General features: G+C 39.0%; 1 pseudogene; it reads right to left on the bottom strand.

Annotated features, from left to right (window-relative positions):
* Window positions 1-2170: 2170 nt before the first annotated feature.
* On the bottom strand, window positions 2171-16640 carry LOC136571165 (SWI/SNF-related matrix-associated actin-dependent regulator of chromatin subfamily A member 5-like; annotated as a pseudogene).
* Window positions 16641-19930: the final 3290 nt, after the last annotated feature.

The raw sequence follows: 19930 nt of genomic DNA, 5'->3' as shown, positions 1-19930 counted from the left end.
ACCGAGGCTCCTTGACTTGGATTATTCTCAGTTGCAGACTGGATGCAGAATAACTCACCTAAAAATGAAAATAGTTCTTGATCTCGGTTTGATTCTGGCCCAGGGCAGGTGCTCACAGCCACTGAACTCACTCACTGATGGGAACTGTAATCAGGGAAACTTCTGGTAATGGCAGTATTGGACCAGAAATAATTTGGTTTTAATTAGTCCCTCATTTATCAGTCTAAAACTCAGTTGTCCTGTCAAGAACTTTATTTTACTTGCTGTAATGTTAGCAGATTGGTAGTTGCATGTGTATGGTTGTGGGGTGCCCTCTAGTGAAGAGAAGAGAGAACTTTGCTTAAAAAGAACTGCACTATAAGGGCAATAATTTAGGATGAATTGTAACAGAAAATGAGACTAAAAATGAGCCTAAAACCCATGATAAACCAGTAGTGATAGTCATGGAACACACTGTTTTCACATACAAAAATAAATACACCTAAAGTTAGGCAATTCCTCTCCTGAGAGTTTTTGATAACAGCTTGGTAACAACTTGATTTAGTAATTTTAGATTGACTGGCATAAGGTGAAGGGTGTTAATCTGCTTTACCAGGATCTGAGATCTGTGGGTGGATCCAGTTCAGAATCTCTGTGACTCCTTCAGCTGCAACACGGAGGTGTTCCTCTGCCCTGGGCAGTGCCTAAGTACAGTCACACCACCAGGAATAGGGATGGATGTCTGTTTGTTTGCTTGACAATAACATCAAAATACAGGCAAATACTTATGAAAAGGCAGCTTGCTTTTTTTCCAGATGACACTCGGAAAACACTTAAATAACCTACAAGCCAAATATTTTCATTGTTTTCCTTACTTATTGAAAGCAAACGCATTTTCTCTAACTTGTAGAACACCACTTGGGAGAGTAAAGTTTAGTTCCTGTCACTTCCTGCATGTGGACACTTGACAATCATTACAAATGAAGTGCTGCTTAACTACATAATACATCTTTCCCTTCTGTTTGCTCCTAAAGTTTTTATTTAGACTAATTTAAAACAAATGCTCATGGTTTCTTTTGGAGTTTTTTTGATAGTATTTGGTTGGCGTTTTTTTGGTGAAAATGGATGCTTTTAAAGGAAGGCTTCAGCATTAAAGCATTTTTCTTTAGGGTATGCTAAGTTCAAGCAGGTAAACTGATTTCTTCAAGGGCTGCCAGGACAATTCAATGTGTGAGATGCTGTGGCCTGGCTGTTAACACTGCTACACGTTATCATGTTGTTGGACTATTTGAAGAGCAAGTGTGATTACTCATCCTGTTTGCAGCAGGTTTGCAAACCAGTCACAGACAAACAGAAACTCGTGTCTCGTGCCAGTAAGAATTGTGCTGCATCTGGGACTCCTCAGCAAAACTGACTTTTCATAATTTCTGTTTACACAAAGCTGCTGCCTTTTAGATTTGGGTTCTTACCAGGCCAAAACTGAGCAGAGCTTATGAGCATTCGCTCCATTTTGGTTTGTTTGTTTTCTTAGTAGATTCCAAAATTATGCTACGTTAGATGATGGCATCTCAGTCAGCAGATGCCAGATACAGCATCAGGAAGGGACAATGTAGGGATCACTCATGCATGGCACTGTTTGACTGGCTCAGGGCAGAATGAGAGTTGCAAACTACAACTGTGCACAGCTGGAGTCAGCACCAGTTCCTTTCACTCCAGTCACAACCGTCACTGCACTTACCACAGCTGAGTGTGTGAGAGAAGGGGTTGTTTCCCACATTTTCCTTGTTCTGTCCTGGTGGTTGTTTGCCAACAGACCCAATTCTGCCGTGCTTAGGCCATTCTAATGAAGTGCAGACCTCAGCCTGACTCACCTACCTTTCTTCTGGCTCAGATGTTAAGCAAAAAGTGTTAACAGTTTTGTTCCAATCATTATTCTAAAAGTAAATAACCAGCCTTTCCACAAATTTCAAGGAACTGAATATATTGGTACCATAAGTTCAGTAAAGGTAAAGTCAGAGCCACAAAATTTCCAGAAATAGAGTTTGAGTGGCGGCTGGTACCAAGAAAACACCACTAAACAGTTCTGTTTATCATCATGTTCACAGCAACCCAAGATGAAACAAACTGGGGGATGACTAAATAACTATGCATTGAAGTGGAAACAGTAGTGAAAAAAAGGCCACAAGAAGCCTTATTAATAAATGAAGACAATTTATTACTTCAAGTGTTAATGGTAAAAAAAATTCAGCACAGCTGTTGCATTTAAAAAAGTGAAACTACAATTAAGTACTATGTTCTAGTTCAATAAACAGATGAACCCAATGTTCTTCAAAACAGTTAAGCATTATACAGTACATCTTATGAAGACCCGTAAATTAAAGAACTACTTCTTAAATTTAGAGATTAAAAAAGTTCTGCATTCACAACTTTAGCTTCTTTTTTCTCCCACGCCCATCAGGAGTGCCATCCATTTTGCGCTTCTGTGCCTGCAAGGTAAGATTTTATACTAAGCTGTTGTCATACAGAAAGGCTGTGAGCAAGCAATGTGTTTCAAAACAAAGCAGATGGAGAAGATCAACACCCTGGCAGCTTTAAAATATGATCAATTGCAAATGTGGCATTTAGCAAATATGCACATCTTTTCTGTTGTTTTTCATGCTCCAAACCTGGAAGAGCATGATTTCACAGAGGTAGAAAGTGTATAAAAACAAGTAAGGATGGTATAAAGCTTCCTATTATGAAAAGGTATTTCTAAATACCCATTTAAATATTCTGTGAACACGTCTAAGAAACTTAATATTCCATCACTATTAACCTTACTGATTTCTGCACATTTGTCAACTAAGTTGTGCTTCTAAGTTTTTGCTTCAACAGCTCTAGGCAACAACCTGAACAAATGGAGGTAGGAAAATACATAAAGGTGATATTTTATTTACAAAATAGGCCTATTTGCATATTAGGAATACTTTGAATTTAGTCAGCAAAGAGCGCTGTCAAGCATTTGTGCTATTTTCCCAAATCTAGCTCTACAGGCCCATTTGTAAATAGATCTGTGGATGATTTAGCAGATTCTATAAATCAAAATGCCAAATACATCCCTAATGTACTTACCAGGGTAAATCTATACAGTGTACCAACCCAGTGATCCAAAACCTAACAAGTTTATCTGCTCCAAAGCATGTGAGCTACACTTAAGAACCTTTTTTCTTCTATTTGACATCCTCAACTGGACTAGATGAACACTGACATGAAATTTAGGCAGCTTTTAACATTGCTCTCTAAGTTGCTGGTTTCAAATAACTTTAGATATCACTTGTCCTAGACGCTTGGAAAAACGCTGTTTTCAAGTGAGCTTTTTCACAGAAATGCCTTTTTAAATCTTACTGAAGATGGTTTTGGTCCACGTTTCTTCTTTTCTGCCTTTTCCTTTTCTTCCAGTTCCATGTTTTCTCTTTCAATGAGTGTGATTAAAGTATTACACCTCCTTTGTAGCTCCTGCATTACACAACATATTCAATCAGTACCTTAGGCAGCCACTTAATGTAAAAATCCTCTTAGAATATTAAAAATGCTGGTGAGTAGGTAAGTAGTTTGCTGGATCTTGTCAGAATAACAAAGAAACAATTAAATGTTTCATGCTACTTACTTCCTGGCTGGCTTCACAGGGATGGATTTGATTGCAGATGTTTGCTTTGTAAAAGACATTTATATTTAACTCAAACTGTAAAAGCATACCTTAGAATTTTGAACTTCTCCTCCCATTTGCCACGGCTACATTTGACACCCGTACAGTTGTCAGAAAGTTATTAAGAGGTAAAACCTTGTTCCCATGCACCTACCTCAGTATTTCAGCAGCAATTTAATTAACTTAATTTAATATTGTGATAGGCATTCATGAACAAAAAGGAGCTATATATATATTTATATATATACCATTGCAGTTCTGGACTTGAGAAACCAGTCAAATCTGAATTGCGGCGAGTTTCAGATACATTGTCTTAATTCATCATAGACATTTTCTTTATCAAATCCTAGTTTGTGAAGCATACAGATTAGGAAGTGATCCTCCTCTTCGGTGTAATTCTTCCCTTTATTAGTACCATAGGATATTCTTAGTTGGTGGAAAGGGGCTTTATATCTCCCAATCTGAACAAAACAAATAAGACCACATAAAGCTAAGAAATAGGTCAGAATTAGCATGGAAGTCTTTTGTATAAAAGCATTAAATCACATGAAGACAGAAAACTATAACTTTAAGCATCTCCCATGCTAAGTCTTCACAAGAAAATGACTTTAGGTTCAGAACAGTGCATTTATCAAAGCTATCTAAACAGGCAAATTCTGGTTTCGACAACAGACAGCTTTGTCATCTTCTGACTAATGGCAGGCTTTCACTACACTTAAAAACAGGCAAGACTGGTCAGGATTCAAGTGGCAACGATCCTTTTGGACAAAAATCTTCAGGAACCGGTAAAGTCAGAGTAAGAGTAAAAAGGTACGTGACAGCTGGCACGTGGTTTGGCTGCCTTCTGGTTTATTGACTCTGACACTTCTTCCCTAGAAGACAACTAACTCAGCAAACCTGAAGTGGGGAGAAAATTGCGACAAAGTGTCTTAATTAACTATAAATCTCTTCACTACCAACTACTTGGTGAAACACAAAGAACAAAAGCTTCCTCTGTTGGATTAGTCTTTTTTAAGTGCTCTCTAATCTCATGTTTCTAACTCCGTCTTCTGCCATCTCTACCTGTTTCTACTTTACTCCAATTCTCTCCACCTGTTTTCCTATGTTTCTCTCTCCCCCACTGCTCTACCCACCTACCTCTCTCCCTTCTCTTCCTCCATTTCTCTCTCTCCATCCCTCTCCATTTTTCTCTCCATCCCTCTATCTCCCCCATTTCTCCCTCTCTCCATCCCCCTCTCTCCATTTCTCTCTCTCTCTCTTAATTTCAGTTCCATGTGTCCAGAAGGAACTGTGCTCCTCCCCAAAGCCTGTACTATGTGGAGTTACACAGCACTCTGAACTGTGTGCTGTAATACAGAAGACTGTTACAAACACCAGGGTAGACCATAGCTAAGGGTGTCATCACAGCACTTCCGTGGGATGGAAAAGCCATAGGAAGAAATTGCTGAGTGTTATGCAAAGAGGCCACTGTCATGCCCAAGATGTCTTCATACATCAGCAGCACTGGCCAGACAGGGGTCATGCATCTCCCCTCACTGGCACCAGGAAAAAAAAAAAGAAACTGAGCAAACCCACCTTTGTATCGAGAGCCTTTTTTATGCTGATTCGTCTCTGAATTCTAGCTTCTCCTCTTTCAATCTGAGCCATGATCTTCTCTATGTCTTGGACTTCATTGCATCTTTCCCAGAACACAGCTAAGAAAAGAACAACTTCTTAGTATCTTATCATGCATTGTAAAAGTCAGAGGTTTAACCTTAAAAAAAGGATGTTAGCTGTTCCTTCCTTTTACCAGAGCTTACTGCTGTGTGACAACAGACACGCCTTGAGCTGGTAAGAAACCTTCCCTTCCAGCTACCATGTGCTGCAGTAGTAAAAATGCTGGTTTGAAGAGGGTAGATATAGGAATCTTCAGTTTAAGTGAGGTACAATACAGGCCAGTAAGACTTTTGTGTGTCAGTCTCCTCGAAGGAAACAAAGCTTCTTCAAATGAAAACGGATGTAACAGAATACAGTTTTATCAAGAGAAGCAAGAGGGCAACTGAGTGCCCGAAGACAAGCAAGTGCCTGAAAGACCATTAGGTGTTTAAATAAGGGGTTTTTGTACAAGATTTTTTCACATTTTCAACTTGCTCTATACCTCTAGAAATGTAGTGCCAGGACTTTGCAGCTGCACTACAGTGGAAAAAAAATCTCTTCTAATGCGAGGTTAAGACTCAGGTTACCAGTGGTGGCTGTAGGTTCAATCGTGATGTATCTACTGTGTTCTGCTCTCGAGGAGCAGGTAAAGGTTAACTTCTCATTAATGAATACAAGGAAAAGGGAAATCTCTTCAGCTAAGCAGTGTTTCTCAGCATTTCCCTTTGCAAAAATTAACAAGAACTGAAGACAGTGCTACCCAGTTAGATTCAGGATATAGTGAAATGGCTCAGCAGGAGTTCATGTGTGCATTTTAGTACAGCCTTAGTTGTGCAGGGGGTAATGATGGTAAAAGACAGAGCAGCAGATCCAAAATACATCAATATAATTCTACCCCAAAAATCTTAAAACAGCAGTGTAAGAAATTGTCAGCTGTAGGATGTTACCATGTTCTCAGGCAGTTCAAATGAGCCAAGCAGAGTTAGATACTCTCAGAGCTGAGTACAGAATTAAGTTACCTGAATACTCAATGACTTCCTCTGGGGTTTTTCCTTCGACTTCTCGTGCTATATTTTCAATGTCATCATGGCCCCATTTCTCATTGGCTTTGATGAACTGGTTGAAATCTCTCTTATTCCAGTTAGTGAAGCCCTATACAGCAATCAAGAGGAAACATTGCACAGAGGTTCAGGATTTGTCCATCTCCGAATTTGATTCAACTGGTTTCTTGAAATTGCCTGTAACACTTCCATCATTCCACAGTGTTAAACCTTTTCTTTCTCTGCAGTTTAATTTAGTAGAACTCTTTTTATGCTGCAGTCACTGTAGTCTCTCTATTTAAGTACTGCAAAATGACTAGCACTACTTCTTTATTTACCTAGTAATTTCTGGTAAGTTTTCAGCTGAAAAATTAATCCCTCCTCCTAATAGTCTCTCTGTGGGATTACTTTCTAAGAAAAAAAAATTGCTCAAGTGAAAGTAGTGTAATGGCTTTTGTTTTGTCAAAAAGGCCCCCCAAGTGCCTCACAGACACCCTCAGCCATTGCATCATTGCAGTGACCACTGCATGGTCACTCTCCCTCAGAAGGACTAAAGCCATCTCGTGATGCTGATTTTCAGCAGAGACACAAGTAGCACTGCTGAAGTCATGAGCCAAAGTAGGTTCATTTCATATTACCAGTAGCTTTTACAAGTAGTGGGAAGTAGCAAGTTCTGCCAGCCATGTTGTGATTTAGCCACAGCTTACTGGACTGTACTGATTCCTGACCTCTGTGATTCTGGTGTCTCCACAGTGAGCTGTTCCAGCTCATTACTACGCAAGCAAGAAATCCTGTCCTGTAATTCCGATCCCCTGCCAAAATACAACGTGTAAATAAAATATCCAAATAAGGCATATCAAGCATTCACCTGGCTTTAAATTATTTAAATATACAGGCTTCCTAATTATATACCTATTCAGCTCACACCCTCTTTCAGTGAGGGGAACTATCCACTACCAGATGTGGTTTAGGAAAATTGACCGTTCAGACTCCAAGATTCACTTCCATATGGGTGTGAAAGTGAGGCAGAATATGTGCATTAAATAATGTGGAATGCAGCACACCCAGCTCTGCAGCCATTCTGCAAGGTCTCATGGAAAGACTTCACAGTCTATAGTGAACGCCAGACTAGGATTCAGGAGAATCCTTGGTGCACATTCCTCAAAGATACCCTATGACATAGGCCTATGACAAACCTAATGCTAGAAACTCTTTTCAGTCAGAACCAAACTTTGCAGATGTGGTAACTACGGCACAGTGACCAAGAAATGTTCCCATAATGCTGTGAAACACAAAACAAGCTTTGGCTGATTTCAGTCTCACTGAAGACCCAACAATACCTGGGTTAGAAGTTTCTCTTTTTCTTCCAGTTCTTCATCATTAAGAGATTCAGCCTCATCAATCTTAAGCTGCTCTTCCTTTTGTGCTTGGGCTGCATTTGGGAGATCAGGATTACGAGGTACCTGAAAGGTTTTGCACTTTGTAAAACTGAATTAATTTTTCACAGATAATTACTAATTGTCACCTTTCTGTTAATATAACCTAATAGCTTCTACAGCTGAACATGATTTTATTTCATTTAAATTACTGTGAAAGGCTGGAAAAGTACATATTCTCCTACTGTTGCATTAAACTGTTCCATTGCAAGAATTTAGGGAATAACACAGAAGGGACTGGACCTTAAAGATCACCTCTTTTCCAAGCCCCTGCTATGGGCAGGGCCACCTTCTGCTTAGACAAGGATGCTCAAAGGCTCGTCCAACATGGCCTTGAACACTTCCAAGCAAGTGGAATGTGGGTCATCCACAGCTTCTCTGGGCAAATTGTGCCAGTGCCTCACCACACTCACAGTGAAGAATTTCCTTCCAATATCCAACCTAAACCTGCCCTCTGTCAGTTTAAAGCTGCTCCCTTGTAAAAAGTCCCTTTTCAGCTTTCCTGCAAGCCCCCTCTAGGTACTGAAAGGCTGCAATCAGGTTGCTCCAGAGCCTTTGCTTCTCCAGACTGAACAATCCCAACTCTCAGCCTTTGCTCTTAAGAGAGGTGCTCCATCCCTCTGGTCAAGGAAATTCTTCAGTTACCTTGCAATTGTTTTCCTGTAGTAGAGAATCTCTTTTTCCAATAGTTCAACAGGCGAGGAGGAAAGAACTGGAAGTCCTGTACATTTGGCTGTTTTGGAGGCCGTGGAGCCTGAAACACAAAGTTTGCATTTGCTCCCTTTCACATCCAGAATCTGCTTGCTTGTAAGAAGTAATTTAAGTTTATGAGCAAACAAAAAGCATTATTGTTACAAAAATGCACTGTCTTCACTTGGGGGGAAAAAAGTCACACCATGCAAGACACACCAACCACCACAAAGAATTCTAAAAGTAAAAGAGCAGTGAGAGAAGGGGAAGAGAGGTCTTTTGGGAGGAGGTGGCTGGTGAAAAAGTCACACGTGTTTAAAGCATTAATCTTGCACAGGAAAATTTACAGCTGCTTAAATAAGAACTAGAAAAAACTTGATCTTAGCCTCCCTAACGTCTTACAAGTTTCATACTGATCTTATTTTTTCTCACAGAAGTTTGTCTCAAGTCTTTTGGAAATTTTTTCTAAATTTAGATAAAAAGTGAACTCCACTTTATAAAAGTGAACAGAGCAGTTTTTATGACTCAAGACCTATTTGTTGCTTAGAGCTTTAGCCATTTACCATACATATTGAAAAAATTTATTTCTTTTGATTAGTCAACTCACCTTGGGTGCTTTTGGTTCACTGACTCGAAGAGCCTCTCTGAAGTAAGCATCCACAGCATAATTGGCTTTTCTTTCTCTTTTAGCTGGTTCAATCCACTCTGTAAATGCCAACTATAAAAACAAAACCCATCACCCCCAAAACCAAAAATTAAGTCTTGCAAGATCATGAGACCAGCTACAAGTTTTATGTAAAATTAGATCTACATCTACTTCATTATAAGTGTTATAAGTGTTATTTAAACTATTTTCATAGATGACACTGTATTTTACCCAATACCTCTTAAATAAGTATGACTAAAACACGCAATTCAGTGCATTCCTCCAAAAGAAACTTAAAACATTACCTTCTGTTTTTCTCTGTAGTCTTCCCCTTCAAAATTATACACGCTAGATTCAGTATCCATAGTAAAATTCCTAAGGGAGCTTTCACCCATCTTTGAAAGTTTTCCGTTCATTTCCGCAGTCTTGGACAGGGGATACAGAAAAGAATAGCAGCCATTTGGATGGTACTTCATTATTTAACATCTCATTCCCAGATAGAACGGGAGCCATTTTGGAAGGCACGTCATTATTAAACACCTCATTCCAGAAAGGAGCCACTCTGAAAGGTACTTCATTTTAAAACATCCCATTGCCAGAAAGAAGAGGAGCCATTCCAGAAGGTACTTGACTATAAAACATCTTATTGACAACATCAGAAAAAACAGACACGATTGAGTAACACAAAAACCCTCTACAGCAAAAACCCCTTTTCTCTCCAGCTTGGAACCAAGTTATCATCCAGAGACTCACTATCTTGCCATCACATTTAAATCTACAGGTGAGCTTCCCCTTTTCAAACCTTCTCACCTTCTTTGCCCCTCTTTCCAAAATGTGATCAATATCTTCATCTGTAATCTCACTATCCTTTGAAGCAAACACGTGTGTTGCTCCATGTCTGATCATTTGCAGCATTTCATCCTTTCCAAGTTTATTCAGGTTTTGATCCACCAATCTTCCTAAAGATAAAAATGCTTGAGGATAGCAACTCACTAAAGAGTTTATGTTATGGAAGGAGCGATACAGGATTTTCTCCCCCTTATATTTCCACATACAAGCTACATATTACTGATTCCAAGCAAGTCAACTAAGGTTACCTTACTTTCCTCTGTCTATTAGAAAAAGGAAAGGCATTCATTTAAATTTAAAGTGAAAGAAGAAACTGAGTGCTTTAAAAAGTCAAATCTGACTATATCCCACTAGGCAGGTAAGCAAAAAGTTAGTGAGGAAATGCCTACTCCTACAGTAAAACAAATTTCCAAGTGGATGAGGCCTTTGCACATGAACTCCCTTCAGAGCTCAGATGAGGCAAAAGCAACACTCCCACTGGTTCTTACTGGCTGATTGCACCATGATTTACAATGGGAGAAGAAGGGAATTTCATCCTAGATCCCAAGTGCCTTCCTATACTTGCCTTGCTGGATGACTATGGAATCCAGGCGCAGTTTCATTTCTGCACGCTCCACTATCCTTTCCTCCACGGTATTGTCTGTAATAAACCTGAACACACGGACAGTCTTGGTCTGCCCAATTCTGTGCGCTCGATCCTGCCCAAAACAGTAACAAAAAATTCAGCACTTGCCTTCCAGCATGACTACATAATGAGGTTTAAGATTTTCATTATTTACAGCACACAAATTTACAAAACACAACAGCACAGGTTACTTAAATGTTTACAGCCATCCATGGCTACCCAAGATATTACATTTTTATCTACATTGCAGGTTTGGGGTTTTTTTTTCAATAACACTGACAGTGAGTGTGTCTCTATGTGTCATAGCTAAAAACCAGCAGGATTTGGGGTTTTTCATTAAATCACATCGAGGAGAAGATTTGGATGCTTCTGACCTTAAGCAACCTTCTGTAGAATCAAAGCATGAAGAAATCATCTCTCTGCTGACCAAAAGCTGCCTTTCTCAAAATCCTTCAGTAGTGCCATGAATAGTTCAAGAAAAATACAATACCCTGCCTCTCCTGACTAGTGAAACACGAACCACTGTGAGAATCAGTATTCTCAACACACACCTGTAGTGGTAGCTGGTACTGCCTCATTTGAGCTATTAGACACCAGTTCCATCATTCTTTTGAAGTGATTTTTGCTAGAGTCCTTGAGACCCACAGGTTAACTGAAATAATTTAAGACATTTCCAAGACTTGTCTCTGAAAGGCCTCATTTGTCAAAAAAAAAAAAAAAAAAACAACAAAAAAAACCCAACCAAAAATCCAAAAATCCACTGGCAGTTTTTAGACAGCTTTGCTTTCTTAGGTGGTCACTAATGTCCTTGACATGTATCCAGGATGGAGATGCATCCACATGTACTTAAAAAAACCCCTAAGGATAGTCGCTAAAATGAGATCCTTTCATTACCATCACCATAAAAGCAGTTTTTGAAAACTTTAATTCAACTTTTCTTTATCTCATTTTCAAGATCGCAGGAAAAACAGTGAAAACACATTCACCTCCACTCCCCACAACAGCTTTATAGTTTTGGGATTAACGACCTAGATTTAATTCATTTCTGCTTACTCAAGTAGGCTATTTGCATTAAACAATACTATGAGGTGTAGCACACACCCAGCATTTCCCACTACATAAAACACTGTATAACCCAAATGTGACTGAGGACTACTGGTTCCACACAGTGGAAGCTGCACTTGAACTGAAAATTAGTCTTACAAATCCTGCTCCTGTGCTAAAATGGGAAAATACCAATTTATTTTGGAAGTACACATTTCTAGCAAAGTACCGTGAGAAAAAGAAAAACAAAACCCCATAATTTCCATCTGGAATCTTACCATAGCCTGGAGATCTACTTGTGGATTCCAGTCTGAATCATAGAGAATTACAACATCAGCAGTAGCCAGATTGATTCCAAGACCTCCTGCTCGTGTACTCAACATGAACACAAATTTTGAGCTGTCAGGATCGTTGAATGCATTAATGGAAGCCTAAATAAATGAAAAGAATGTATCAGTTAAACAAAATGTTTTACAAGTAGTATTTTTACATAAATACAATCCCTGAAGTTGTAAATACCTGTCGCTCATTGTGAGGAGTTTGTCCATCCAGTCTGCAATATTCGTAATTTCTCCACATACAGTAATCTTCCAAAATATCTAGAACTCTTGTCATCTGACTGAAGATTAGAACCCTTGAGCCTGTTTGGGTAAAAAGGTTTCTTATGCTTCCACCAAAATACAAGATTAAACAAACTCTCCAAGTCTGCACTACCAGAAAAGGAAGGAGGACAATTCCATGTACTAAGAAGAAAAGTCGTTTGAATTTCAGACCCAAACTACAATGCAGGGCTGCAGCTGCTGCTGCCACAGCACATCCATGCCATAGGACACCTTTGTCTTACCCTGATATGTCACTGTCTAATTAATGGCTGGCTTCTCCTTTTCATTTTGTGCTGTACTCCTCAAGAAAAAGTTCCCAGACATGGCAGAGTAAGATGGTAACACAAACATAAAAACATCATCAAGTATAAATAATAAAATTTTGAAGTATTTGATTGTTTTGGATTTAAGATCTCTAGAAATAAAGTGAATTCTTCTTAAGTACTTGTCAGTTTACTTACCTGCCAAGAACAACTTAAATTTAAAAAAAAAGGTTCAGTACTTTATGCATATACACTCAACCATTTCCAGTCTACTGGAGAAATTTAAGTAAAACACAGGATATAACAAAGTTTCTACTTCCTTTTGTCCTTTGGACTCAAGGGTTAATACTGAACTCTCTTGTTTAAGATGCTAATTTGATTTGAGACCAGTCCAGTATTAATTACAACACCTCATCAATAAACCTGATATCAGGAAGAAACCAAGATCAAAAAAGCACAGTAACCACTGAATTGCTTGGTTTTTAGTCTTGAGTTATACAGTCACAGCTGCCTGGATGATACCTAGATAGAAAGTACAGTTTACTTCTGTACTACAGAAGGTTGAGGTTTGGACGTGGTTTTGTTTTTCTGCAAAGTGTCCCCACTCACAAACCTGCATCCAGCTTCTTCAGCAAAGTTACTACTGTAAGCATACTCAAAAAATAGTGAGCTAAAAATTTATTCCAGTGTCAAAAACTCTGTTGCAAGTGACCTTTACAGTAACCCATTTCAAAGCTCAAATAACTTTAAAACAACTCATGAGTTCCCCCATGTCTGAGTGTTTATAGAATACACAGAAAAACCTCAGGTACTGTTCAAAATCACATCCAGCAAGAAAGACCAACGTTTCACACAGGATTTGACTTGAACTATGTATGAGGACTCTGAATCTGAAATGGTCCTTCATGGCGAATCAAAGGTGTGGCTAAAATACTACATAATTATATTTCAGATAGCTAAGAAAACTATGAAAGAAAATCTAAAGCCCCAATCAAATGATGTTTTTATGGTGTGAACTTAGCTGGGATGAAAAAAAAAGAAATCAAAACACTTCAGCACAAAAAGCCATAATGGACTATTGATCCAAGCTGGTATCATACTAGAAACCAACAGTAATCCTGGCTAAAGTCCGCTGGGTTTTGCTCAGAATACACAAAAACGTTACTGAACCAAAAAACTCTCAAAACCCCAGAAAGGAGATGCATACCTTGTTCTTTCAACTTAGGTAGCAATTTGTCTAGAACTACCATCTTGCCACTGTTAGTGACCAAATGCATGTCTGTTGTGTAAGGTGGGCCAGGCTCTGCTCCATCAAAGAGGTACGGGTGATTGCAGCATTTCCGCAGCTGCATCAGGATGTTCAGCAGTCTCATCTTGTCCAGCTTCCCAGCTGAGTTCAGGATATCTATATCCTTCATCAGGATTCGGGTATACCTACAGCAGGGAAAGAACAAAACCCTTCTGTTCACTCTCAAATGGAAGTCTAAAATGAAGCTGGGGGATGATTTACAAGCTGCATCTTTCGCTGGTGCAGGGGGAGGAGGAGGAAAGGTTTGAATACACGTAAACCAGGAAAAGCCTGTGGGAGACAGAACCTGCCCTCAGCATCATGGCAGCCATGGGACATGGTTTGGGTGTCATTCTTCTGCCTCTGGGCAAGTCAGAAATGTAGCACAGACTCACAGAATTGATTGGGTTGGAAGAGAACTCTGAGATCATCAGTTCCAACCTTAGGCTAAACACCACCATCCACTGGGTGCCACGTCCAGCTGTTTCCTAAATACCTCCAGAGATGGTGAATCCACCACCTGTCTGAGCAGCCTATTCCAATGCTTGACAACCCTTTCCATTAAGAGATTCCTCCTGATGTTTGACCTGAACCTCCCTTGGTGTAGTTTGAGGCCATTTCTTCTTGTTCTGTTGCCTGGGAGAAGAGGCTGATGACCCCCTCGGCTGCACCCTCCCATCCAGGAGTTGTGCAGAGCAAAAAGGTTCCTCCTGAACCTCCTCTCCTTTGAACAAGAAGTTAAGCAAGTTTTCATAAGTCTTTAGGCTACAAATACTGTCTAAAGCTCACCCTACCCTTCATTTAATCAGGTAAATCTCCCTGACATGCATGGTTCTGTCATAGCAGTGTCAGAAAGAAACAGGTATAAACTGGGAGTATACCAGAGAGAATAAATTGAGTTCTACACAACCTCCAAGTCATAGACAGCACATTCCTTCTGAGCCTGAACCACAGCCCAGTCAAGCACATGCATTAATTACCATTCTCGCTGCATTTTGCTGAGGCCCACATAAATTTTAACTTCCTTCTTTGGAGGCAAGCTTTTCTCCACATCAGCCTTGATGCGATGGAGAAGGAATGGTCGTAGCACCTGAAAGAGGTTCATCATTAAATGCATTTTGGAAACTGAAACACTGATCAGGTCAATGGATGAATCAAAGAGCAGATATTCTCTATCACAGATACATGATCTAGTGTTAGACAATCTGAAAAAAAAAAAAGTGCAACCTATATGGAGAAATTATTTGCTATACATAGGATATACGTGTGCTTTATTTGAAAGACTCAAAGATTAGGTCAAAATGATCTTTGACATGGTTCTGTGTCCTTGGACTTAATTTTGCTTGACTGAAAAGTTGTGGAATAATCTCTCTCATCCTAATAGTCTATCATAGGAAGCATGAGAAGAACTGTTTGGGATTTAACTTAGGTAAATGTAACCCTTGTATAAAAGGCAAAAGGACTCACCATATGAAGGCGCTCCACCAGTTTTTGATCCCCTAGACAGTTGTTGGTATCAAACCACGAATCAAAATCCTGTATCAACAAAATCATTGGTTTATAAGAGGCTTCCTTTCAAGGTACAATAGCATCACAATGGTGAACAAATACAACTCTCATATGGCCAGGAAGTAAAAGAACAAATTACCTTATTTGGCCTATTTTATGAAAAGCTTTATAACAAACATTTCCAACTCAATCTATCGCTTATCAGTAACTGACACCACTAACTATACATATCCAGGTCTACTTTCAAATTGGGAAAACCAGCAAAATTAATTTGATTCAGAAACAAAAGACTTACTTCAGCTGAGTTAAAGACATCTGGCAAAAGGAAGTTGAGAAGTGCCCAGAGTTCATGTAAACTGTTCTGAAGTGGAGTTCCAGTTAATAGCAGTCGGTTGGTAGTCTTGAATTCCCTTACAATTTCCGATAACTGAAGGACAGTGAGACATGACCAAATATCACACACATATATATAAACATTACTAGTCCCTACACCACCACCTAAATAACCCACACAGATCTCTTGCTTAGTGTAAAATAAATTACCTGTGATTTTTCATTTTTAATCCTGTGGGCCTCATCTATAACAAGGTATCTCCAGTTGAACTTTTTGAATACTGACTTCTCTTTGATAAGCATTTCATATGATGTTACACAGACATCCCATTCTCCAGGCAGCAACACATCTCTCACAAAGGCAGCCTAGGTAACAAGGTGACAGCTGGTAACTGAGGCTTTGTCAAATTTAAAGGGAGTTAAGTTCCACTTTTTCCACAGGGAGAAGTCTAAGTACATGATATGATGTCCTCTGCCCTATGCAGGTCCATGATGCCCAATAAATAAGGGGAATTTCCTCAGTCAGAGACATAAAATCAGAGTGTTGCACCTATGCAAGGAGCAAATGATGTTTTGAAAAATGGGGCTCTTACACTGTATTATGTATAACACTTCTCCCCATCGCCGTTCATCCATCCAGATAAAATGGAACCTCTTTCCTCTTCAAATGTCAAATATGTAATAGATATTTGGAAATGGAAAGGATACCTTAGGCTACATGCTAATGTACTTCCTTCAATTAGGTTTTATGATTATGACCTTTATTCCAACAATAACTTAATGTTTTAATTAAATTTGCAACCATTTTCATTGCTGCAAGATGTCCTTCATCTCCCTCTACTGTAATTTAATGGAGTGGTTTTCAATCACAATCAGCAATATCTAACAAGAAATTTTAATACCTCTTTTCAGGGATCTAAAATGGATCTTTCATGTTTTAAAACAAACTTCATACCAGTGCTATGGCAAGGAATAATTCCCACCTCTACTGTAAGCAAATAATACACATTTTCCATTTTGGCAACCAGATGTGGAATATTAAATGTTAGTTACAAAAAGAAAATGAAAAGACTTAAACTCCTTTAAGTAAGAATGAGGAAAGTTGAAAAAATTAAAAATTAAACTAATAATCGCACCTTGGTAAAGAATATCCATTGGTAATTACAATGTCTCTTGACTTATGACATGTTTCTGACTAAACATCAAAATCTGGATGCAGGTTACTGGGTTCAGTCTTCATATATCTTTAATATCTCTGATTTTCAAGAATCCACTTGCTCAGAAAATATCCATTACATTTGAAATAATAATCATATTTGAACACCTTTTGACAATATTGTGATCTGCCCAGCCACAGACATTCAAAGGAGTGACTTACACAATGCAAAAGATTTCTGGAAATAGGTTACAGCAGAATATTACTTGTGCACTTACCAAAAATGCCAAAAATGTTGAAAATAGCATTTATTCTTTTGAAAACATCAGTCTAGCATTTATTCTTTGCAGCAATTTCTGCCCAAATCCAGTCTTCTCGTTTCTGTACAGATGATTTCTTTTCAACCAGGGTTATGTTGCCTACAATAACAGCAACAAGGATGTTCAGGAAAGGGGAAAAAACACCAGAAAAAAATGTACAGAATATTTAATTTGCAAGAAGAAAATAAACTACTGCTTTGCATTCTTTATGTAACAGCAGCAACTCTGCACACATTTGCACAGAAGGGGGAAGCACAGCAGCAGAAACAGGAAAACAGTTAATATTAACTCATCACCTTAGAAAAATAAAAAAATAGACAGTGTTTTCCTCTTTCTTGCACATAGATTTAAAATTTCCTGGAAGGACATCCTAGACTCGCACCTCTTCTTTGGGTATTTTAACACAAATCAGGGAAATCTGAACTAGTTTCTAACTAGAAAAATGTATCACCTTGGAAACAAAAGGTAGCTGAAAGGGGAAAGCAGAACACCTAGATCTGAGGAAATTTTGACAGTGTCTGCTAACACGGATTACATGGATTTTAAATTCCAGTCACAATGCCAGACCTGAAGCCAAACCTGACAGCAGCTGCTTTCAGTTCCTGTCTCTATATCGGGCACAAGAAGAGATCTATCTAGTCTGGGGCTGTAGATGTGTGGAGGCTTGATGGTGGTCAAAACCACCTGAAAGTAGCTAAAGTAAAGAACTGTAGCATTTTGCAGAAGTAGGATGAAAGAGGAAGGTTTTCTGAAGCAGGGCAGGGAACAGAAATGCCAAATGGAAATGAGAAGTTTCCACGGGAGGGAAGGTGTAAAGCAGGAAAGCAATGGTACATGTGGTGACAGGAGAAAATCTGGGCTGCAGTGAAAAGGAACAGAACAGAGTCAGAATCTCTATTCGGAAAAAGTCTGAGGAGATGCCAAGAAATATAACCTGGATTTTGAGAAAGCAGAATGAGCCCTGTAATGCTGTGAGCCCTATATAATGTCAGGTAATTTTTTCCCCTGCATTCTTCTAAACCTTCTGTAGAAGGAAGGAACCTTCTACCATGGATCTCTCATGCCTTTCTTTCTTGGAAGGTGGTGAGTAAATTTTATCAGTTGCATCAATGCAGCCTGAGTTTGCACAACAGTGATGTGGGATGTGAACCTCTGGTGGGATTTGATAAAAATTGCCCTGGCTGGGTAATGAGAAAGAGGGCTGGAAATGACTGAGTTTAGTTCTATCCTGACCAAAAGCACTCAGGAATTTACTGAAGCAGTCATTACTTGTGGAACGTTCTCTATTCACTGTGTGGTCACTGCTTTCAGTGCAATTGTTATTTCCAGCCATTACCTGGGAATGAATGAAGAGGATTAATTGCTGTTGTCCTTTAAAAGTTTCAACTGTGCTCAAAATTCTTTCGTGACTCTTGGCAGACAGGGAATGTTTGGCTTTTCAATGGGTTTGAGATGCATCCATATCTGTTAGCAAATGATCATCACCCCTACTGCTTCTTGATTTTAAAATGCATACAGCTCTCAGCCCGAGACTCCTTTGGTTAAGAACAGGAGTGATTTACCAAGTGTCTACGGCTTGGACTGCTCATCTTGCCCAATGACATGAGATACATGTGCTGCTTTTGACAGAACAGCGTGACATTTTTCTGAACAAACTCAACCGCTGCTTTGCCTGGCCATGTGCATATTTGGATTATTTTTGTGCCAACAATGGAAAATATTTTTGCCTTAATGACAGATTTTATTTTTTATTTCTGCTGCCTCTAGTTATGAAATTCTCCAGAGAACCATTTACATGAGGCAAAACTGATTCTCAGAAAATATATCAGAAATACCAAAGTAAGGAGAATGCATAATCTAGTGTATGAAAAAGATAAAATACCTTATCTACTTTGTGTCATATTCTGGCAATCAAATTATTGCACTTGCAGTATCCATCTCTGTCAGTAGGATGGGTCACTGGCTTCTGCATTAAAAGCTCAGTTTAGCAAAATCATCACTATTTCTCAAAAAAAAAAAGTTATGATCTCATTGAAGTCATGTAGGACAAATGAAATCACTGTTTTTTCAGGGAATTATTTGTCTCTCCCTCTTGGTGTGATGTTGCCCCTTTTGAAGAAATGTATCTTAAATACAGTTTATTTTCTTTCTCTTTAAACTTGCTGTTAAGGCATATGCTTGTATCCCAGACACTCTTCATTAAACATTCCTGTGCTGATGCACAAGCATCATTACTCCCAGAAGAGTGGAGAAGTTTTAACTACCTCAAACATCACAGCAATTAAGGAGATCCAGAAAAGCTTTTCATTTTGAACATCAAGTCTCATTATTCATATGCAATCAGCAAACCAGGTCACTGTTGCATTTATCCAACCAAGTTCTTGTCAAAGGGTGGGAAGGAAACTTGGAAAGGCTGAACTTGGGGCTCAGGAATCTGCTCCCAGCCTGCCTTCTGCTCCAAGTCAAGCTTGAACACCAGACAGTCACTGGTTACCCTTCAAAAGGAAGGTCAAGCTAATTAGTGGAGAGGATCTATAGAAGCATTTTATAACAACCAAATTAATACGAAATGAGTTCACAATGATTCATATTATTACTGAACAATTAAAAATGACAGGACCATTATTTTAAGTCTTGGTCCAGTTTACAGCTACCTATCCCACACCAGGAGATGTGCTGCTGAGCTAAAAATACATTTCATCATTGGGAGCAAGGAATCTTGGGAGGAGTGGTATTTAAACCATCAGATATTTATGTGCAGCAAAACGTGAAGCTCAATAAGTTTTCTGCCCTTTGTAGTTTTCTGCCCTTTCTAACAGATAAACTTGAA

This window comes from Molothrus aeneus, unplaced genomic scaffold (genome assembly GCF_037042795.1).
Source record: "Molothrus aeneus isolate 106 unplaced genomic scaffold, BPBGC_Maene_1.0 scaffold_80, whole genome shotgun sequence".
NCBI classification, from domain to species: Eukaryota; Metazoa; Chordata; class Aves; order Passeriformes; family Icteridae; genus Molothrus; species Molothrus aeneus.
The sequence above is the reverse complement of the archived record's forward strand: the minus strand, read 5'-3'. Positions and strand labels throughout refer to the sequence as shown.